Genomic DNA, 25,142 nt, shown 5'->3' with positions numbered 1-25,142 from the left:
TTTTCAAACTAACTTGTTTTTATAATTTTTTAAAATTATGGAATAATAAAAATTCTGTATAATCAACTATGGCAATAATAATAATTTTTTAATATATTTTAGTGAATAATTACTGAAAGAGCGGAAAAGCGGGGATCAGGTTTAGGTCTGGATATCTCAACCAAAACGCGTAAATTATTATCAAAAATAACACTAGGAATTTATTTACATTAAATACACTCAATATTTAATATGTTTAATAGCGGATTGTTAAGATAAAAGCGGATTTATAAATTACAGCGTGGTTAGCAAAAGCGAAGCCGGTTGACACGTGGTTGAACACTTTGTCGGCACTAAAAAAGCGGTGAAAAAAATGCACAAATAACACAACTTATCTGAAACAAACTAAAGCGAATTATTAACAATTAATTTAAGCAAATTAAATTATTAAATAAGCGAAATGCGGTTTATTAACGAAAAGCGAAAGTAAAGAAAAACTAATGGCGACTTGATGCAGCGAAAGATAATAACAATAGTCCGTCTTCTTCCTCGTTGAGTTGGGGAAGAAGGCTATTGCGCATGTCTAGCGGGAGCGATCAGCCAATAAAGCGGTCGATTCATGGCGTGATCGAGAGGCTGGTTTTCTATTGGCGGTTCGATTTTTGCGGGAACTAGCGGTGGACAGGTGCGTCTCTTAAATTTGGGAGTCCCCCAGGAGCAAGTTAATCGCTACTGGGCCTTGATCACCGAACATTCTCCCCCGGGTTGGCGGCTGCGTTGACAAGATCATCTTCTTCATGCGTTAGCGGCAGGACACAGAGCTTTGTAATTGGACGTACCAGCTCTGTGTTAACTGTCTTAACAGTTACTACGCGGATTTGTCCATCTTCACCTGGATGGACAGCAATTACTTTGGCTAATGGCCACTTGGTTGGCGGGAGATCCTCAGTGGTGATCAGTACAACTGAACCCACCTTGATCTGGTTGCGTCGATGATGCCACTTTGAAATGGCCTGGTAACGGTGGATGCAGTCCTGGTAGTAGCGTTTCCAGAAATGTTGAACCATTTGCTGGACTTGTTCCCAGTGCGAGAGCCGAGCAGGTTGTAAATCTGTCAGCGATGGCTCTGGGATAGCGGTCAGTGACTGTCCGATTAAAAAGTGACCTGGAGTCAGTACAGCCAGGTCAGCAGGATCTTCATTCAGCGGTGTGAGCGGTCTGGAATTCAATATGGCTTCAATTTGAGCCAGTAGCGTTCAATATTGCTCAAGCGTCAACAGCGAGTCTCCGATTGTTCTTCGAAGGTGAAATTTGATAGATTTCACAGCGGCTTCCCATTTTCCTCCAAAATGTGGAGCTCCAGGCGGATTGAATTTCCAGTTCGTGCCATCTTGAGCGATCAAGGTTGATAATTCTCGTAATGTGCGGGATCCTGCAGCGAATAGTCGTTTCAGCTCTTTATCTGCTCCTACAAAATTGGTTCCACAGTCTGAATATAGCGTGTGGCAGATACCTCGGCGACTAGTGAAGCGGCGATGAAAGCGGCAGCGGTGTAGTCAGTTACTAGCTCTAAATGTACAGCTGAACTGAACATGCATACAAAGACTGCAATCCAGCCTTTGTATGTTTTTGCTCCACGTCCTTGAAACATTTTCAGCGTGATAGGTCCAGCGTAGTCGAGTCCTGTATGCAAGAAGGCTCGAGTTGGCTGTACTCGTGCGGCGGGTAGTTGACCCATCAACTGTTGAGCGCGTTCTCCACGGTGTCTCGTGCAGATAACGCAGCGTAAAATAAATGATCTGACTGAAACACGGCCTCCAATGATCCAGACACTCTTGCGTAAGTCAGCGAGCGTAAGCTGAGTACCTCCGTGAAGCGTTTTGCGGTGCGAATCATCAATCAAAACTGATGTAAGCGGTGATTGTCGCGGTAGAATCGCTGGATGCCTCTCTTCTGGGTCCAGCAATACGTTTTTCAAGCGGCCACCGACTCTCAGGACCCCCTGATGGTCGATGAACGGAGTCAGCTTAGTGATGCTATTATTTTTAGGCAGACCATCACCATCTTGTAGCGTGTGAATCTCTCTAGCGAAGTATTGTCCTTGAGTGAACTTAATCAAGGTCAATTTAGCGCGCTCCAGGTCTGATGGAGTAAGCGGGTAGGCCAGCGAAGATTGTGGAACTCTTTTAAAGCGGTCGATGGCACGATGCCAGATGCTAAGCTTCCGTAGCAGTGGAAACAGCTGCGTGTAATGCGACAGTAATTGTTGGAGCAGGCAATTTTGTGCTTTCTAAGTTACTAGTGTCAGACCTTGGCGTTCTTCTCGATGCGTTGCGTTGTCGGTTGGAGGCTCCAGAGTGGGCCAAGAGGATTCTGGTTCATGAAGCCAAGTTGGTCCATGCCACCAGAGAGCGTGTTGTTTCAGTTTTAGCGTAGTTATACCTCTTGAAGCGCAGTCAGCGGGGTTTTGTTTTCCTGGAATAAATTTCCAGGAGACATCTTGAAGCGTTTCTTGGATTTTTCCCACTCTATTGCGGATGAATGTCTTCCAGCGGATTGCTGGACTTTTAATCCATGCGAGAGTCACGGCGGAGTCAGTCCAGAGATTGATCCTGACATTTTCAAGCGACTGAACTTCTTTAACATGAAGTATCAGTTGTGTTAGCAACCATGCGGCAGATAATTCCAAGCGTGGGATTGTCATGGTCTTCAGCGGTGCTACTTGCGTTTTTGAACACAGAAGTGAGACCTTTGTGTTCCCATCAGCGTCAGTGACTCTCAAATAAACAGCGGCAGCCATAGCGTTTTGCGAAGCGTCTGAGAACCCGTGCAATTCCATAGTTGCTCCAGGTGCTATATTATTCCAGCGTGGAATGCGGATGGATTTGATGTTTCGAAGATCCTCGCGGTATCCAGTCCATTTGTGAATGATTGATGGTGACAATTGTTCATCCCATGACACTCTATCTAGCCACAGATTTTGCATAAAGATCTTGGCTTTGACGACTATTGGTGCGAGAAGTCCTAGCGGATCATACAGCTTAGCGATTTCAGACAAAATAGCTCTTTTTGTCTTGGGCGTCTCTGGCGGTAGCGTGTACTTGAACTGGAGAGCGTCAGTGCGTGAATTCCAGTACATGCCCAGGACTTTTACTGGTGCATCACTGATTTCTTTAAGCGGTGTATCCAGCTGCTTTTCTGGAGCGACTTCAGCGAGTAACCGTGGGCTATTGCTAGCCCATTTGGCAAGCGGGAAGCAGCCTGCTGCACACAGAGCTTTTGTTTGTACTGCAGCCTTGATAGCGTCTTCTTCGTTGTCTGCTCCACCGTAGATGTCATCTACGTAGCGTGTTTTCAACATTGGAGCAACAGCTAGCGGAAAGCGGTGTCCTTCATCCTTTACTAGTTGGATAAGCACACGTACTGCGTCAAAAGGTGCACTAGCGGTTCCATATGTGACTGTCTTGAGACAGTCAGCGTCTATTAAGTCATTCTCATCTATCCAGAGAATGCACTGAAGCGGCCAATCAAGCGAGTCGACCTCAATCTGTCTGAACATCTTGGTGATGTCAGTAGCGAATAGAGTCCTGCTGCAACGGATTCTCAACATCACATCAAAAATGTCAATTTGCGTTTTGGGTCCTGCGTGGAGAATGTCGTTTAATGAAATTCCTGTAGATGTTGCACAGGAACCATTGAACACTGTGCGGAGCTTCGTAGTGGCACTATCAAGCTTCAATACCCCATGGTGAGGCAAGAAGTAAGCGTTTGCGGGCAATTCGTTGACTGGTACTCGTACCATGTGTCCTAGTTGAATGTATTCTGCCATGAATGCACGATACATGTTAGAATATTCTCTTTCTCGTGACAAGCGAGTTATAAATCTGCGGAGTGACCCCATAGCTGCGTTGATAGAGTCGCCAAGTCGACTCTCAAGGGCCTTAAGCGGTAATCTCACTACGTAGCGTCCATCAGGCTGTCGATAATGCGTTTGACGAAAGTGAATTTCACATTCGTCTTCTTCAGCGGTGTTGAGCGGTGAATTTCCTGATGGAACTTCTTCCTGTTCCCAAAACTTAGCGATAGCGTCTTGTAATTCAGTATCTACTGACGCATGTAGTGCTGCGTGTGATGTTGAAGCGTGTTTAGCGGTGACAGCTCCATAGACAATCCAACCAAGCGTGGTGGATTGTGTAATAGGAGCATTGCGAGGTCCTCGTTGAATCTCTGCGTTCATGATCTGTGCGGCTGGTGATGCACCTAGAATAATATCTACAGGGCGTGGCTGTAGATACTGCGAGTCAGCGAGCTTGAGATTCTCAAGATGCGGCCATTTCGGATCAGCGATCACGAACGATGGAAGATCTACCGTCAGTGTTGGTAGAATATGCATGCTGACATGCATTGATGCGGTCGTACACAGCGAATGAAGTTCAATTGTGCTCACACCTAGTGAGCTTCCTGCGGAGACATTGCCAATGCCCTTGAGCATGACCATGTCACGCTGTAGCGGTTGTCCAAGCTTCTTGAAGAGCGACTGTCTCATAAATGAGAGCTCTGAACCTTGATCAATCAACACTCTGGCAGTGATTGGATTACCATGATGCGGGCATACCTGGGATAAAGCGGTAGCTAGCAATACTTGAGCGGAAAGCGGATCTGAAATAATCAACAGTTAATTTCAAGTTGTAAACGGTCTAAAGGGAACGATTAGTTGCCTGTGCGGAAGATGTAGACTGCGGTGAAGCTGGTTTCGTTGGTGCATCCAAAATGGATGGAGATGTGGTGACGTTGACCACATTTTCGGCAATCTTGAGCGGTCTTGCAATCTGCGGCGCGGTGCGGAACACGAAAGTTGAAGCACAAATTGCATTTTTCAACTATCTTGTGTAATTCTCCATAGCGAGGTTATTTAAGGCCCGAAGTCGAGTTTTCAGTCTTAATAAACGGAAAGTTCAGCGTACCGGTATACGAATGACTATCAGGAGCAGCACCCGATGTGCTCTGCGATGCTCCTGACACTCGACCTTTCCTAGCGGTATTACACTTCACTTAACACAGCACAATTTTTAAGCGGAATAATAAATTAATTTAATTGAGATAGAGCCAGCCTGATCCGGCTCGAGGGACCAATGAATAATTACTGAAAGAGCGGAAAAGCGGGGATGAGGTTTAGGTCTGGATATCTCAACCAAAACGCGTAAATTATTATCAAAAATAACACTAGGAATTTATTTACATTAAATACACTCAATATTTAATATGTTTAATAGCGGATTGTTAAGATAAAAGCGGATTTATAAATTACAGCGTGGTTAGCAAAAGCGAAGCCGGTTGACACGTGGTTGAACACTTTGTCGGCACTAAAAAAGCGGTTAAAAAAAGCACAAATAACACAACTTATCTGAAACAAACTAAAGCGAATTATTAACAATTAATTTAAGCAAATTAAATTATTAAATAAGCGAAATGCGGTTTATTAACGAAAAGCGAAAGTAAAGAAAAACTAATGGCGACTTGATGCAGCGAAAGCGTTGAAGCGAAAGATAATAACAATAGTCCGTCTTCTTCCTCGTTGAGTTGGGGAAGAAGGCTATTGCGCATGTCTAGCGGGAGCGATCAGCCAATAAAGCGGTCGATTCATGGCGTGATCGAGAGGCTGATTTTCTATTGGCGGTTCGATTTTTGCGGGAACTAGCGGTGGACAGGTACGTCTCTTGAATTTGGGAGTCCCCCAGGAGCGAGTTAATCGCTACTGGGCCTTGTTCACCGAACATTTAGCTGCTTATGTAAATTACTCAGGTTAAATCTACAGTTGGTAAGTCTTAAAGGTATACATTTATACAATATATGTGTACCTCGTATTGTATTTATGAATTTCCACTGTTGATATTTCTGTGTATGTTAAAACGATTATATTATTTTTGATTGTTTCTAAAATTTGAATTTTTTTCGAGCTGACCTATATCGTTCACTATAGTTATTAATACTTAATAATATTGACTTAAAAATTTTAATAAACTTATGCTAACTTTAGAGTATGTGTGTGTGTTTTTATGGGTTATGTTTTACCAAAATTTATTTTATATCTGAAAAGTACTTAGTATTAAATAACCATTGAGTTCATACGAATTTTTATGATATTTTTTCATCGTTATTATGAAACCCTCTAAAAAACGTGGTCCATATAAACTATACCTCAATCACGGTAGCACAGCAGTGATACCTACAAGTACATTAAGTGATTGGAAAAACAGAAAGAGAAGACTTCAAACCACAGCGCTAAATGATTCGTAAATATTTTTTATTCTTTCTATTGTTTTATTATATAGATCATTTATTTGCATTTTATCTTCAATTACATTACAGTGATTCGAGTACAAATAGTAATGACGAAAGTGATGAGGATCTACTGAATAATGCAGACATTTCTCAGGTAGATATATTTTTTTAATAAATTTATTCAAAATTCCAAGTTTCTTTTTAATTATGACAAATAACTATTTACAACCTACATGAAAAAAAAATTTAAAAAAAATATATGTTCAAATATATAAAAATATATTTTAATTATATTAAATTATATTTAATTATATTAAAAATTTATAAATAATATGTATAGTAAATATATTTTTAATAACTAACTTTTAGCCGATTTTCATATATATTTTATATATTTTAAATATATTTTAGATGTATTCAAGAAATATCTTAAAATACATAAGAAATGCATAGCTAAAAATTAAAAAAAAATATATTTTTAATATATCTAAAATATATTTGAAACATATAAAATATGTATGAAAATCGGCCAAAAGTTAGTTATTAAAAATATATTTACTGTACATAATTTATATATTTTTTAAACATATTTATATTTATACATTTAAAATATATTTTTTATGTATTTCGACATATGTTTTTTTTTAATATTTTTTTTTTCATGAGGGAATGAAATTTTATAATAAATGATTTTTATTTTTTCATACGAATAGTCAAATCTTGAGCCTGCGATTAAAAAATCATATACTAACCGGGATGCGGAGTTATCGTCAACTACTTGGGATGCTTATTCAAACGAGACAAGTCAATCAAGCGATTCTCAAGTGATAAATCGAGAAATTTTTGTATTGAATTTTATATTTAATCATCATAATTGCATTTATTTGTTATATTTGTAAATATTTTAATAATTTTTGTACTTTTCTTATAGATGTATGATTCAGACGAAGACTACCCCGAATGTTTCATATCTAATGGAAGCTCAGAGGAATCTGATGAATCTGATGAATCTGATGAATCTGACCAAGGTGAAGAAAGTGAAGACTCTAATGATGCAGATGGTCCTGATCAGGCAGAACATAATGCTATCTCACAACCATGCATTGTTGATAATACTTTTCCAGTTGAAGCAGCCTCTCAAATTCAAATGACCACGAAGTATCCAAGAAATGTTATTGTTAGAACTCTGCTTATTCTTGCTGTTAAAATTAGGAAAATTTTAGACAACGATGTCATCAAATATTTGACGAACTTGATTAATGCTCTAACCGATACACCTTCACGTTATACATCATTTCATCACTATAAGCAAATTATTGATTCATATTCTTTCCCATTTCAAGTGCATCATTTATGTTCTGCTTGTAAATCATACATAGGGTTTGAGATAAATCCTATAGAAGATGATTCAACTTTACATTGCAACAAGTGCGGAATTGATGTAGTGTTGAAAGAAAATAAACAGTCTAGAAATGTATTTTTTTATATGTCTTTAGCTCAGCAACTTATTGAATTTTGTAGTCAACACCATGAGAAGTTGTTATATTCAATTAATCGTAAAAAGAAGTGTTCTTATGCATTTGAAGACATAATGGATGGAAATTTGTATAAACGTCACATGTCAAGTGAAGACTTGTTATCTTTGAACTTCAGCGTAGATGGAACGCCGTTGTTCAAGAGCTCGCAAACCTCAATTACTCCAATTTTATGTACAATAAACGAACTTGATCCTAGCTTGAGGAAGCTACATATAATGCTAGTGAGTATTTATTTGGATACAGGAAAACCAGTGATGAATGAATATTTAAAGCCGTTTGTCGAAGAAGCTAAGGTATTAGCAAATCAAGGAATTTCTTATACATACAATGGAATGAAATTTCACAAAAAATTTAAAATTCTGAACGGTGTATGTGATTCATTTGAGCATCCTAATTTAAGATGCTCAAAATCATTTCGAGGAGCTTACGGCTGCGGATTGTGCAAGCATCCCGGAGAGGAGACTACTAAAGGTAATGGACATGTTCGAGTTTTTCCAATTGACGAAGAGGGCAATGCATTTGGAGAAGGGCTGCGGTCTCACCAAGAAACCTTAAGGCATGCAGAGACATCAGAAAAAGGAATAAAACAACGGTCAACATTAATTGATATACCAGATTTCGATATCATAAAAAATTTAGATGTTGATTGGATGCATTGCATTCCACTTGGTGTTTGTCGTCAATTTTTAAAGCTGTGGTTTAATTCGGAATACCATGATAAACCGTTTTATCTTGGTAGTAAAATTAAAGATATTGATGCATTTATTATGTCAATCAAACCATCATTAGATGTTTCCAGAACACCGAGAAAAATTTCAGATCGAGCACATTTAAAAGCTCATGAGTTAGTTGTATGGCTCTTCTTCTACAGCTTACCAAGTTTGAAACCATATTTACCACATAAATATTTATTGCACTGGAGCTTATTAGTGGAAGCAACTTCGATACTTCTTAAGACATGCGTCCTAGAAGCTGAAGTATTTTATGCACAGCAATGTATCTTCAGATTTGTCAAAGACGTTGAACTACTCTATGGACTTGAACATGTTTCATTCAATGTTCATCTTTTAACTCATTTAGCGGAAAGTGTTCAGAACTGGGGACCACTGTGGACTCATAGTGCGTTCTGCTATGAAAATTTCCACCAGATTTTGAAGAAATTAGTGAAAAGCTCGAACTCTGCTGAATTACAAATTCTACAATCCGTAAGGTCTATATTTGCATTAAATAAGCTACAAGAGATACATGGTCAAGATTTAACTTACCGGCAGCGCAAGTTGCTAGAAGAATTAACTCATAAAAAAAGTTATTCAATTAATTTTAAAAAAATCGACAATATTAAAGTAATCGGGAAAAAAAATTCAAAAAATAAATTACCATTAGATCAAGAATTAGCATTACAACGGGTCAACATTCAAATTGATAATGACAGTGTTGTAGATTATTATAAAAGGGCTATAGTTAATAAGGAGATGATCCACAGTAAGGCTTACCGTAAAGTGAAAAAAAGAAACAATTATTCAGTACTTTTATCCAATGGCGAAGTTTTCGAAATTGTAATTTTTGTAGTTGTAGAAATAGACAAGAAACTAGAATGTTTTGCTTTTGGAAATTACTTTGAAAAATGCCGGAATACATTTTTCCCTGGAGTAAAATTGCAACATTATATTTTTTTAGAATATCAAGATGAGCCACAAACTTTAGCAGCAATAAATGTATCAAGTACTCAGGAAAAAGTCATAATAGTGAAACAAACAGCCAATGAAATATGTGTAGCGTGTGTACATCCTAATAAATTTGAAATGTTGACCTAATGCTTACTAATAAATAATGTAGTAACTAAAATTGAAAGTATGGAATTATTTATAAAATTGTAATTAATAATTTTAATTGAAGATCTGTAACAATTTCAGTTGATAGTAGAATAAGTTGAAAAGTGAAGCAGAATACCAGTCAGCATATATGTTTTCATGTCTTCTGAAATGTATATCGCGATATAAGTTCGCATATATTACAGCATATATTCCAGCATATATGCTAGCATATATGATTTAAGATATATCCATGCATATATCTTATTCCGAATTTGAGTATATGCTGTATATATTCCTGAATATATGTTAGATTATATCCTCGAATATATACAGAGAATGTATAAGGGCATATATATTTTTTTCGTGGGGGAACGGCCGTCGCTTCACCAACTTCATTAAAAGCAAGAAAAGTTGTAACTATTTTGCTTAGTTTTTTGCCAAAATAACGTACACAGTAAGCCATGTATTTTACTGTAGAAACATCCGTCGATTCATCAAAATTATCGAATAATCTTCATCGTCGATATCTTTTATAAGTTCTTTCAGCATACCAGGACTAATTACATTTAATATAATTTTAGAAGCTTTTGTCCGATGTAATCGAAGTTTTTCTAAATCACTTCCTTTGCCTAGGCTTTTCAACAATTCACTCAGATGGTCAATACTTTTAGTCGAACTATGAGCCGCAATCTGCAAAACAAGTTTTATATCTGCGATTTTTGTCTTTGATTCAAGTTTAGTAGTGATACCTAAAAATACAAATAATTAACAAAAAATTTTTTTAATTTTATTTAAAGTACATTTAAAATAATTTACCTGTATCGGTTAACTTTCTCTGTTTTTTACTAGTTAAACTTGTTGCCTTGTGTTGATGAGTTTTTCTGCTGCAATGAACTTTTAAATCATGCTTGTGAGCACGTAAAGTCACCCGACACCATTTACAATATGCCTCTCCTTGACCTGATAATATCAAATCCTTCGGTGCTTTACAAAGCCACCCTATTAGCAAATATAATACAACTATTATTAGAAAATATTTATATTTAATAATTAAATGTACTGTTAACAATAATTAACGGACAGTAAATTTCTAAAGATAGTATTATTTATGAATTTATGGAATTTTTAACATAACCTTTATATAGAAAAACTGATAATGAAATATGAATACATACTTTTGAACATGTCTTTTTTTTCCCATTCAACTCGGTAATGTTTATCAATTCCCATTTTCTTATTTTGTAAGAATACAATAAGCAAATTGTAATCAAAATTAAATTAAAAATAACAATCAGCACGAACAAAGGAAAGCCGGTCTTTTTCCAATTAACTCACAGTAACATACCATCGAACCCACATTAGTAGTGACGCCACTAGTACTCGGATTTGACATAAAATTATGTACCTACCCTGACAGCCATACCTTTCTCGACAAGAACTTGTACTTCAGTGATTTCCGTTAAGTTGTCGTCAAGTTTACGGAAAGTTCTTGCCGTTCTCTGTTTGACTACAATATGTGTTAAATATGTACTACAAGTTATCGGAAATGTACGGCCGCATTTTGAAGGAAAGTTATAAGGAAAGTCTTTCCCTTCAAAATGTTACGGTTAAATTGTCATCAACTTTAAATAGAAAATTGCGATCAACTTAACCACAACAATTGTTAGGTAAAAATTTTCTAGTAAGTTGTATATAAGTAATTTCACCAAAAAATAGGTTGGAATATACGCAAATTAAGTGATGATAAATTATGGTTGCATCTCTCATTTACTACCATTGAGGTTTATTAGTTGGACATTGTTAGTTACAAAGGTTTGTATAAAATAATATAGACTGTATCAATCTAAAATAAACGTTTGTTAACTTTGATAAATTTAATAATTTAATTTTTATTTACAGTATTGAACAAGCATTTGTGTTAGGAAGTGACTTAATAACAAAATCAAAATGAAGGTTAGTTTCACAGTATTATTTAAACATACATCAACCCTGATTAAACAAAATGATTTGAAATGATTAAAAATGATTAATTTTTTAATCATTTTTAATCATACCAAATCATGTAAATCATTCTTAAAATTTCACAATTAATCATTATAAATCATTTCAAATACTGAGAAATCGACAGAATATAAAATGATTAATAATGATTAAAAATTTTTAATCATCTCAAATCATTTCTAATCATGAAATACTCCTTGAATTTCTGTCACCTCTTATGATTTAAAATGATTCAGTTAGGATTAAAAATTTTTAATCATACCATATCATTTCCAATCATGAAATACTCTGTGAATTTCTGTCACCTCTTATGATTTAAAATGATTCAGTTAAGATTAAAAATTTTTAATCATACCATATCATTTCCAATCATGAAATACTCTGTGAATTTCTGTCACCTCTTATGATTTAAAATGATTCAGTTAGGATTAAAAATTTTTAATCATGTCAAATCATTTCCAATCATGAAATAGTCTTTGAATTTCTGTCACCTCTTATGATTTGAAATGATTCAGTTAGGATTAAAAATTTTTAATCATACCATATCATTTCCAATCATGAAATACTCTGTGAATTTCTGTCACCTCTTATGATTTAAAATGATTCAGTTAGGATTAAAAATTTTTAATCATGTCAAATCATTTCCAATCATGAAATAGTCTTTGCCCTGATTAAACAAAATGATTAAAAATGATTAATTTTTTAATCATTTTTAATCATACCAAATCATGTAAATCATTTTAGAAATTTCACAATTAATCATTATAAATCATTTCAAATACTGAGAAATTGTCAAAATATGAAATGATTAATAATGATTAAAATTTTTCAATCATGTCGAATCATTTCTGATCATAAAATACTCCGTGAATTTCTGTCACCTCTTATGATTTAAAATGATTCATTTAGGATTAAAAATTTTTAATCATATGGAATCATAAAATAATCGTTGAATTTTTGACTTCTATAATGATTAAAAATGATTTAGTTATGATTGAAAATTTTTAATCATGTCGAATCCTTTTTAATCATAAAAAACTTTTGAAATTTTTGTCTATGAAATGATTCAAAATGATTGCGTTTGGATTAAGAATTTTTAATCATGCCAGATTATTTCTTATCATGAAATTTCTGTAGCTGTAATGATTTAAAACTTTTGAATTGAAATTAAAAATTCATAATATTGTTTCGTATCACAAATAGTCCCTCGGCTGAAGAGGAAGCCCGTATGCACTTTTAGGTCCCCGGATTCTGATGAATGATATTTACGTATTTTTTGCCGAGGATCACGAAAAACTAGGTTATTTTGCTTGCCGATAGTAAGTTTAATTGTTAATAACAATTTAATTGTTTAAAACAATATAAATCAGGAACGACTGATTTGACGGGGAAGTTTATTGGAAAAAAAAAGTTTTAAAGTTAAAAACCAACAAAAAATGCCCTTATTACTTTTTTGATAAAATGATTATTTTCGGAGATATCGCAAAAAACAACAAGTAGCGGTCGATCCTCTCTGTCGCACGCACACAACCCACGGACTCTAACGACGGACGATAGGCAGAAAAAAATACAGAGACAAAAAAAATTCAATTCTCGGTAACCACTGGAGATTAAAAAAGGAAACTCATGGAAATCATAGAGTAGACTCTACAGAAAATTTCCAGACCCATAATCAATCGATCAACCCCATGACACCGAGTAACAGCCCCATAAAGGGCGTTTTTTGACTTATTTGTCACAAATTTGACATTTAAAAATTTAATCCTCGGTGTCCACTGGAGATTAAGAACTTAAACTCATGAAAATCGTGAATTTGACTTTTAAGAAGATTTCCAGGCCCGTAATCGATCGATCAACCCCATGGACACCGAGTAACAGCCCCATAAACGCCGTTTTTTGTCTTACTTGACAAAAATTTGACATTTGAAAATTTATTTCTCGGTGTCCACTGGAAATTAAAAAAAGAAACTTCCTAAAATTGTAGATATAACTCTATAAAAGGTTTTCAGACCCAAAATCGATCGATCCATCCCGTGGACACCGAGTAACAGCACCATAAGAGGCGTTTTTTGACTTATTTGTCACAAATTTGACATTTAAAAATTCAATCCTCGGTTTCCACTCGAGATAAAGAACTTAAACTCATGGAAATCGTAGAGTGGACTCTACAGAAGATTCCCAGGCCCATAATCGGTCGATCAACCCCATGGACACCGAGTAACAGCCCCATAAAATGCGTTTTTTGACTTCTTTCACAAAAATTTGACATTTAAAAATTAAATCCACGGTGTCCACTCGAGATTGAGAACTTAAACTCATGAAAATCATAGAGTAGACTGTACGGAAGATTTCAAGAAGAGTTCCTTTTCTTACTTTTCAGTGAACACTGAGGATTGAACTATTAACGTCAAATTTCTGACAAATAAGTTAAAAAACGCACTTTACGGGGTTGTTACTCGGTGATCATGGGGTTATTCGATCAATTATGGATCTGGAAATCTTCAGTAGACTTTACTCTATGATTTCTAGAAGTTTCCTTTCTTAATCTCGAATAGACACCAAAGATTGAATTTTTAAATGTCAAATTTGTGACAAATAAGTCTAAAAAACCCATTATGGAACTGTTACTCGCTGTCTATGGGGTAGATCGATCGATTATGGGTCTGGAAATCTTTTGTAGAGTCTCCTCTACAATTTTTCGACGTTTCTTTCTTTAATCTCCCTCGATCCCCAAGAAATGAATTTTTAAATGTTAAATTTGTGACAAATAAGTCAAAAAACGCCTTTATGGGGCTGTTACTCGGTGTCCATGGGGTTGATCGATTGATTATGGGTCTGAAAATCTTCTTTAGAGTCTTCTCTGCAATTTTTTATAGTTTCTTTCATTAATCTCCGGTGGACCCCAAGGAATGAATTATTAAATGTCAAATTTTTGTCAAATAAGTCAAAAACAGGATTTTATGAGGCTGTTACTCTATGTCCATGGAGTTGATCGATCGATTATGAGCCTGGGAATCTTTTGTAGAGTCCACTCTATCATTCTCATGAGTTTAAGTTATTAATCTCGAGTGGACACCGTTCATTGAATTTTTTAATGTCAAATTTGTGACAAATAAGTCAAAAAAAGCCCTTTATGGGGTATTCACTCGGTGTCCACGGGGTGCATCGATCGATTATGGGTCTGAAAATCTTCTATAGAGTCTCCTCTACAATTTTTAGAAGTTCCTTTCTTTAATCTCCAGTGGACACCGCGAAATGAATTTTTAAATGTCAAATTTTTGTTAAATAAGTCAAAAAACGCCCTTTATGGGGCTGTAACTCGGTGTCTATGGGGTTGAGCAATTGATTGTGGGCTTGAAAATCTTCTGTAGGGTCCACTCTAAGATTTCTATGAGTGTCCTTTCTTAATCTCGAGTCGACACCAAAGATTGAATTTTTAAATGTCAAATTTGTGACATATAAGTCAAAAAAACGCCTCCTATAGGGCTGTGACTCGGTGTCCATAGGGTGGATCGATCGATTATGGGTATGAAAACCTTTTATAGAGTCTTATCTACAATTTTAAGAAGTTTCTTTTTTTAATTTCCATCGGACACCGAGAAATGAATTTTAAAATGTCAAATTTTTGTCAAGTAAGACAAAAAACGCCCTTTATGTGGCTGTTACTCGGTGTCCATAGGGTGGATCGATCGATTATGAGTCTGGAAATCTTTCATAGAGTCTTCTCTACAATTTTTAGAAGTTCCTTTTTTTAATTCTCAGTGGACACTGAGATATGAATTTTTAAAGTCAAATTTTCGTCAAATAAGTCAAAAAACACCCTTTATGGGGCTGTTACTCGGTGTCCATGGGGTTGATCGATCGATTATGGGTCTGGAAATTTTCTGTAGAGTCTACTCTATGATTTCCATGAGTTTCCTTTCTTAATCTCCAGTGGTTACCGAGAACTGAATTTTTTTTCGTCTCATGATAAGGACATTTTTTGTTCGTTTTTTAATTTTAATATTTTTTTTTTAACTAAACTTCCCCGTCAAATCAGTCGTTCCTGATTTATATTGTTTTAAACAATTAAATTGTTATTAACAATTAAACTTACCATCGGCGAGAAAAATAACCTAGTTTTTTGTGATATTCGGCAAAAAATACGTAAATATCATCAACCAGAATCCGGGGACCCAAAAGTGCATACGGGCTTCCCTCTTTAGCCGAGGGACTAAAAATACTTGATGAATTCATATTTTAACGATTAGAAATGATTTGAAATGATTAAAAATTTTTTTATCATTTTGAATCATTTTCAATCATGTTTTAATAATTAAAAATGATTTAAAATGATTAAAAATTTTTAATCATTTTGAATCATTTTCAATTATTTTTTAACGATTAAAAATGATTTGAAATGATTAAAAATTTTTTAATCATTCTGTTTAATCAGGGTTAGTTTGGTATATAATTATGTCCAAAAAAAAAATACAAAGGTTATTATGAAATTGAACTATTCATTAATTTTTATATTTAAAGTTTACCTACATAAATTATAAGTACTGTGTTCATGTATACGTTACCTATATGGGCAGGTAGACAGGGGCTGACTGCCAGGTAGATATGTAATGTCAGTGGTAGGTACTTAAATTTATTATTCAATTTCAAACCTTTTATATTCATAAAAGCATTACCCCTACAATGCCTTTTTAACAAAGAAAGTAATTTCTTACATTACTTATTCCATTTTCTTCAACGAATTCGAAAATATTTTATTAAAAAACATTATAAATAATCATGATTTTAAAAATTTTTTTTGTTATTTACAGAAATATATGATCATGACCAAAGACTTTAATTACAAATTAAATTAAAAAAAAAAAAAACGCTATTTTGTAAGTTTCAAGATAGGATCAACACTGCATCAATTTAAAGCTAAGCCTTATTTAGTCTCTGATTTTGAGCGATCAATTGGGTTATATGATGCATTTGTCTACCATTCTAAGAATTGCAACTCGAGCACGACAGCTCGTTGTAAGAATGTGTAATTATAAATGTACAAGTACAGGTACTAAAAATGTATGAGACGTAACCGTCAGAAATACAGTTTTGACATTATTTTGTCATGAAATTAGAATACAAGTTACAGAATACACTTAACATATAACAACTTTTCTTTCTAGAAACTTTAACAGAGTACCTATGGAGGACAGAATGTCTATCTTCTTTGAGTGTACGTTATAAATAAACATTTACAAACTCTCTTTCAAAAACTGCATGTCAGATTAATCTTCGTATTGTATTTTGAATATTCAGTTGCAGATGATTGCATTCATAACATAAACCTGTTTGCTGGCTTCCCCTTCTCTGCATAAGTTTATTTATTTTACTTTCTTAATTACCTATGTTGTTCATAATTTGTTTTCTCGGTTTGTTTTTATTTGCTGAAAATTTCTTACAAACATTTGTTCTCCATGTGATTTCGAACTGGATTGGGCATCGAACTGAGGGTGATGAAAAGTTTCCGCTGCATTCCAGGCGCCTTACTTATGATTTATGTAGTAAGTATGCATTGATTATAAGTGGGTCATTTTATGGTTAAGAACTTTAATTTTTATCCAATTCTTTTTTTCTTTTTTCTCATTTTAAGTCTAAGCCCTTTGATTTTGAGTTTTGGTTATAAATTTCGATAATTTGACATGTAATGCTTCATATGACCTTTCTAAACCCAATACGTATCCTGCTACTTCATTTAACCAATTTACCTTCATCAAGTTGTAGAATTTTTTATTTCTGTGACCATCATAGAGCTGTGATTCGTTTTCTTTCACTATTAATTGACCGCTCTCAGTATTTTTCCGTTATTTTTTGTCATTGATTAGTTTGTCAATATCATGTAAATTATATTAGACTTTTCATTGTTAATATTCTTTTTTTGCAGAAGCTTTATTGGAAATGTATCCCAACAGCACTGAGACTGATGTAAAGAATGCTATACAAAAAGCATTGAAGGCTGGGAATTCCTGCATTTATCAACGCTGCAAAAATAAGATACAATCTGAAGGACCAGCAGCCAAGAAAAGAAGAACAAGTGTTTCTATTTTAAATAGTACTTGGATTCCAATAGACGAGAGCTCAGATGAATAAAATACTAATAAAAGTACAAAGGAAAAGGCTGATAGTGCAGATGAGACTGCATAATTTTATTTATTTATTTAATAGGAAAATGAAAATTCGGCAATAATATATAATAATAATAATAATAATAATAATAGTTTTGTTTAATAAATTTTCATTTGATATGAAAGCTATTTGTATTTTTTTTTCTTTTTCAAAATTTTTCCACAAATTTTTCCCGATTTTTATTCGTAATTTAAGCATTATCGTACAGCGCCACCTATTTAAGCATTTAAATTTAATTGCTAGTCGTTCAAGTATCTATTGTTGGTAATCAGTTATCGACTCTAAGGGAAAAATTCGCAGTCCGCCATATTGGTAAGAGTTATCTCCAATTTAAAGGAAAGTTATCATCAAGACTTGCCCGTCAATGCTTACTGGCAAGTTACTTTCAAAATACGGTCGCACATTGACGACAACTTAGCGATACAATTTGGCCGTAACTTGCGGTCTGTATGGCTGTCAGGGTATATATATATATATATATATATATATATAATAATATAATAATATTATAATTATTATAATAATCTTCGGGAAACCCGGAAGAGAGGGTAGAAGCCTCGGGAAATAGACAGTTGATTGGATACTGTTTTCCCCCAAAATAATAATTTTGTAAACGGTGGAAATTCGAGACCCAAAAGAAGCTTGGCTTGAACTCCCTCTCGTCATCCTGACCTTAAAGTGTGCGGATCGCCCAAATAGCTAGTGACCGGGTTTCTCTCACGCAGCTACATAGTTTATTTTAAATTAAACTCAGTGTTTTAATAAAAGTTTCATTAATAAGTCAAGTAGAATCGTAATAATATTCAAAATAATTTCTTATTAAAATTCCAATAAAGTTAAAATTAAATATCAATTACAATTAAATAAATACTGATCATTCTAATAAAAACCCACGTGTATCGACGTAACAATCAAGGTATGTGTAAACCGATTGTAGTTCTCACATATTGATATAAAAAAAAAATACATAATAGAATTTTTGTAAGTTTTTACGATTTACTTTTGTAATCAATTTACTCCTTGTGAGAATTTATTATTTGTAACCATTTAACGTGTAATTCGAGTTTTATAATTTTAATATATTTTATACAATTTAAACTGATTTAAATTACTTATTTAAAAATACCAATATCCTTTCGCAATACTTTTGGGTTCCCGGTCTAGTGGTTGGAAAGTACCAGGACCAAAATAAATTATAATTGTGTCTAAATAAAGTGTGGGCCGGAAGTGTTTCCTCGCTCATAATTTAGCAAAGTCCCTACGTTAAAGCGTAAACTCTGGTATATTATAGTCAGGGCACGAATTCTGCTCCACTTTGGACATAACATTAGATTAATAATTAAACATCATAACAAACATGACATTTTTCCTCCGCAAAAAATGTGAAATTTTCGAATATATATTTCATAAAGTAAATGTTACTCAAACTTAGTTGACTTTAAAATTGAACTTCTATATTTATTAAATTTCAAATTTTGAGTATAAATGTATCTAAGAATCATGAAGATTTCTAGATAAGAAATAATCTACAGCGTTAAGACTTAGTACACTATGGATTTTATTTACTAATTACATATTGAATGTTACTTACTATCGATTGCTAATACTTTCATTTTAGATTTTGACGTCCGTTTTGTTTTATTATCTACCCATGTTAATTCTGCCACAGCATGTAATTTTCGGTGTTCTTTGGGTATCTTTATCAAAGGTAGAATATCCATTACTTTAGTAACAATCCACCAAATCAGTGCATGTTTCGTTTTTCGAGCTTTACTCATAATTAAAAACTTTTTCTATGATAGTGAATGTCCAATTATTTCAATTAGAATAATATCATTAATCTAACCTTCCGTTGCATATAATCTTTTGTTATTTAGTTTTATTTTTTTTTTTTTTTACTGATTAATCTGGATTGATCTATATTCACATTAGTTTATTAAGGAGGTATTGTGGCAAATAAAGACACCAATAGGTTATGGCTATTGGTTTTTCTCTCACGCACTAGTGCTGCCCCTCTTCACAGACTATCCCGCATGGAAAAATATATATACGAAAAATATATGCAAATATATATTTTCACATATATTTTTTTTGCGCTAAATATATGTCCGCATATATGTTCACATATATGCGTAGATATATGTTCACATATTTGCGTGCATATATGTTCACATATATGTGCGCATATAAATGTCTAGAGATACACAGAAAAAAATTTAACTTGAATTAAGAAAGTAATTTTGAAAAATTTAACTTTCTTGATTTGAGTAAAAAAATTTTCAAACTTAGAAATTTTTTTTTCAGTGTATGCTTACATATATGTTTACATATATGTCTACATATATGTAAGCATGTATCTCTGCATATTTGTCAGCATCTATGTGAAAAATATATGTTGACATGTTTTTTTTTGCGTAAATATATGCAGCATATATATTATATATGCGACATATATTTTTGACCTATATATTTCTCCATGGGGGCCGTTCATAAAATACGTCACGCTGAAATCCGCTTTTTTTTACCCCCTCCCCCCCGTTGTCACGCTGCGTCACACTTTCTGTGACCCCCCCTATAAATATTGCGTCACAGAAGCTAAATACCCCTCCCCCCTATAAATGTAAAATATTTTGTGGTTAATTATAAACAAATTTTGATATTTTAAATTTTTTTTTATTTAATGATAAAATTTAAATAAATTAATAAATATTTTCATTAACAATCAATAAATAATTCTTCTACTTAATCGGCTTTTACTCCAAAGTCCAAGGATTCTTCAAATGCTCCGAAATATCAATAATCGGTATTGCTGTATCTTCTTCGACTTTTTCGAAAGAACCATCAACTTCATCGTCATCTACCCATTCTGCATTTTCTGTACCAGCGCTTTCATCTCCTAATATGCATAGCAGCTCTCGAGCTCGACGCGCTGCGATACGACTTGGTTGTACACGGCGAACTACTTCATCTTTTCTTTTTCGTTTTGGATGTAAGTTTGTTAAATGTTGCAGTAAAGTTTTATTAGACGTGTGATATAGGCCACATTCTTTGCATGTCCTATTAGCCAGTTTATCATGGACTGATGGACAAAACCAATCATACGGAATTTGACAAAAATCTGTAGATGTAGGCTGAAGTTTTACAGCAAGACGAGCAAGTAGATCGACATATATACTATCATCAGAATTTACTTGCGATACAATTAATACATTTTGAGTTTGCTGTAATTTAATTGGTGGAGGCAAAAATCCGTCTGGAAGCAAACTTCTTAAACTACTTCTAGTTTGACCACAGCATTCTTCATTTGTGCATTTTAAAATTTGTAGTAAGTATTAAGACTCACGAATATGTTTACTATACCAATCATCAATTAATAATTGAACGGTGTCGCCATCATCTTCTTTTGGTGCTATATACTCTGCGTCTACATCGTAGCTATCAATTTTTAACGATTTCCAAACATCAGCCAAAGTTGTCCCTGCATATTCAAAGTTTTTTTCTTCTAAATTTTTGTCTACAATTTTACCATAAGAATCTAAATGAGATCCATAATGTTCATGAGGTAAAATCAAACCAGCAAGCTCATGACTTAGCGGAGCCATTCTTCTTTCCACACGATTGTAAGCACTCCTACCCGGTGCGTTTGTGACAACAAATAAAGCGTCTAAATTGTAATTCCGAAAATGCTAGATGGCATAAAATATAACTTTTCCGTACCGAGGATTTTCGTCAGGACCGGAATACAAGAAGACCAATCAAGTCATTCAATACCATTGGATGGAAAGTGAAGCCTTTTGACACAAGCACATTGGTAATAGCCCTTAATAGTGAACCGATTACTACTGAATCCGCAGAAGAAATGACCAAGGACCTGATGAAAAGAGTTGTCCAGGCCTGTGACGCCAGTATGGTCCGGAAACACAGCATAAGCCAACGCCCGGTAGTGCACTGGTGGAACGACCACATCAGTGTTCTTCGGAAAGAGTGTCTAAAGAAAAGAAGAATATCCCAGCGTGGCTATCGACGACCTAACTCTGCGGAGCTGATCGCAGAGTACAAAAAGGCGCGTCGTGAACTGAATAAAGCCATCAAAGATAGCAAAAGAAGATGCTGGAAAGAGCTTATATACGAGGTGGATAAAGACGTGTGGGGTAGGCCTTATAAGGTGGTTATGACCCACCTGAAAAAACAACAAATGCCATCACCTACGTGTCCTCAACTTCTTCAGAAAATCGTCACTGCACTGTTCCCACAGCAACGCAACTTCGATTACCAGTTGGCGCCAGGCGAACTGGACGACATTCCACCTGTCACTGAAGAAGAACTACTGGAGGCCTGTAACCGTGTAGGGAATAATAAAGCGCCGGGATTGGACGGAATCCCTAATATAGCCTTGAAAACCATCATAAAGGCAGCTCCAACATTATTCCTCGACGCTTATAATGCATGCCTCAAGGAGGGGACTTTTCCTCGTAAGTGGAAACAGCAACGATTGGTACTGTTACCTAAAGGGAAGAAACCACCAGAAGAACCGTCATCTTACCGACCACTTTGCATGTTAGATACGGCGGGTAAGATATTTGAGCGCATAATTCACCAGAGAATTGAAGCAGTAGTCGACCTACTCCTGGCAGACAATCAGTATGGATTCCGGAAAGGACGATCAACCCTGGACGCAATCAAATAGGTTGTTGATACGGCCAAGGAAGCAATCGCAGGAACCAGATGGAAAGGTGTAACGAAGAAGTATTGCCTGGTGGCGACACTAGACATCAGAAACGCCTTTAACTCCGCCAATTGGAAATGCATCATGCAGGCCCTCCAAGAGAAGAATGTACCAGAATACCTGCTTAAGATCGTAGCAAGCTACTTTGAAAACAGGGTCCTGAAGTATGACACGAAGAACGGTCCGAGGGAGTATGATATTACTGGAGGGGTACCACAAGGTTCAGTTCTAGGCCCGCTCCTGTGGAACATTATGTATGACGGTCTATTAAGACTAACTCTGCCAAGAAACGTCAAACTCGTAGCATATGCAGATGACGTAGCCGTAGTGATCGTTGCCAAACACCTTGACGAGATAAATCATATGTTCGATCTCACTTTTGAGCACGTTAACCGGTGGATGGACGCAGTGAACCTGCAACTGGCGCAACACAAGACTGAGGCAGTACTTATTACCAGCAGAAAAGTGGTAGAGACCATTAAGCTGAAAGTCGGCGAACAAGAAATCACATCACAACCTTATATCCGATATTTGGGAGTGATGCTTGATGCCCGACTCAACTTCAAGCAGCAAGTGGAACATGTCAGTGCCAAAGCGTCAGTAGTGAGGGCTAGTCTCGCACGACTGATGCCGAACGTCGGAGGCCCAAAACAGAGCAGGAGGCTATTATTGTCATCAGTAGTCATATCGGTGCTCACTTACGGAATATCCATTTGGGCCAACGCATTAAAGACACAAGAATCATGGAGAAAGGCTGGACCAGTATATCGACTGAGTGCCCTACGAGTAGCTAGTGCCTTCCGCACTATATCAGAAGAAGCAGTGTGCGTCATTGCTGGAACCCTACCTCTTAGAGTTCTAGCAGAGGAAAGACAGGCCCTTTACCAACGAAAAAGGTCAACTGCACTGATCCCTGAAGAACTTAGAATTGAAGAACGGCAGAAGAGCATAGGCCGATGGCAACTACAATGGGATGCTGCAGAGAAGGGTAGGTGGACGCACCGTCACATACCTCGGATCGACATTTGGCTTAACCGGAATCATGGTGAGGTCAATTACTATCTTACGCAGATGTTGTCGGGACATGGGTGTTTTCGAGAGTATCTACACCGGTTTAAGCACGATGACTCTTCGGAGTGCCCGTCCTGCCCAGGAGCTGCTGAAGACGCGGAGCACGTCTTCTTTGTATGTCCTCGTTTCGATCCACAGCGTGAAGAACTGGAGAGGATCCTGAACCAGAGAATGCAACCAGATTCACTAGTAGAAGCAATGTTGTCATCAGAAGCTGCCTGGAACGCTACCAACACGTTTGCAACAGAAGTCCTTAAAGACTTGCGTTCCACCGAAAGAAAAAGAGCAAATAGCAGAAGATAGAAGGGAGGTAGTAAACACCATAGCCACCAGAAGGAAGAGCAGTAGCTAGATCCTCCCTTCACGAAGTAATGCCTGACGGCGGTTTCCATGAGGGAGTAGAGGAAAGAAGGAAAAGGGGTTTAGGGTTTAGTGGGTAGGGGCGTTAGTGTCGAGTTTTAGTATGACGCTGCGTCGAGTTGCCACATATCCAGGCAAAACAGCTATGCCTAAAATCCGTAAAAAGAATTCCCCCCCTAAAAAAAAAAAAAAAAAAAAAAAAAAAAAAAACACACACACACACACACACACACACACACACACACACCATTCAGGTGACTGAATGGCAGAAGGTCCAATCCAAGAAGGAGAAGAAGGAGCAAGCGAGAGAGCGGTTACCAAAACAACCGGTGAACAAATCTCGGCCGGAGCCTAAGCGGGAAAAACCGCGAAAATTCACCAAACCAGATGCCTTAATTATTCGACCCGTTGAGAAGGCAAAATATGCCGAGATACTGCGTTGGATTAAAAAAGATGTCCCACCAGATCAGACCCGTGACGTCGTTGACAAGGTTCAAAAGACGAACGATGGGAATATGCTCATTACGCTTTCCAGAAAGACCGCAGACAAAGGACAAGCTTTGCTGGAGACCATCAAGAGCATCCTTAAAGAAGAAGCGCAAGTCATCTGTAAAGGCCCAGAGGAACAGCTTGAAATCCGGGACATTGACGACGAAACAACTAAAGACGATGTCCGGAAGGCCTTACAAGAGGCAGCTGGAAATGACTACGAAATACCTGAAGATGTCATTAAAATTCGTCCGGCCTACAGAGGTACTCAAACTGCTTCGGTACGATTGCCAGCAGCAATAGTGCAGAAGATACTTGGAAAGACAGGCAAAATAAGGATTGGCTGGGTAAATTGCCGTGTCAGAGCAATTAAGACACCACTACGATGCTATAAGTGCTGGCACTTTGGGCACACTACTGCCCAATGTAAAAGCGAAGTCGACCGATCTGGGCTTTGCATCAAATGTGGGCAAACAGGTCATCAAGCTGCTCAATGCCAAAATAAAGTGAAATGTGCGTTATGTGCGGAAAAACCTGGCTCTCAGGACACTGCTCACCGGTCTGGTTCTGGCCGATGTCCAGTCTTCCAAGAAGCACTCCAGAAGCTGACAAATAAACGAACATGAGGATACTGCAGCTTAACATCAATCACTGCGAAGCTGCGCATGACCTGCTTATGCAGACAGTACGGGAATTAAAGCTCGACGTTGTGCTTTT

The 25,142-nt window shown here is 36.0% G+C and overlaps 1 protein-coding gene and 1 long non-coding RNA gene across 14 annotated transcripts in view; one reads left to right on the top strand and one right to left on the bottom strand.

Moving 5' to 3' along the window:
- LOC123261717 (potassium voltage-gated channel protein Shaker) overlaps positions 1–25,142 on the bottom strand; it is a 1,350,734-nt gene that overhangs the window by 1,121,739 nt on the left and 203,853 nt on the right. The window lies entirely within an intron of this gene.
- Positions 11,172–17,770, top strand: LOC123261743. Of its 2 annotated transcripts, XR_006508746.1 has the most exons (5): positions 11,172–11,425; positions 11,513–11,566; positions 16,426–16,664; positions 16,780–17,157; positions 17,538–17,768. It is a non-coding gene; the product is annotated as an uncharacterized LOC123261743 (long non-coding RNA). The 2 variants fall into 2 exon arrangements; XR_006508745.1 differs by having other exon boundaries at positions 16,426–17,157; positions 17,538–17,770.

This window comes from Cotesia glomerata, linkage group LG3 (assembly GCF_020080835.1).
Source record: "Cotesia glomerata isolate CgM1 linkage group LG3, MPM_Cglom_v2.3, whole genome shotgun sequence".
Lineage (NCBI taxonomy): Eukaryota > Metazoa > Arthropoda > Insecta > Hymenoptera > Braconidae > Cotesia > Cotesia glomerata.
This window is presented reverse-complemented; position numbering and strand designations above follow the sequence as displayed.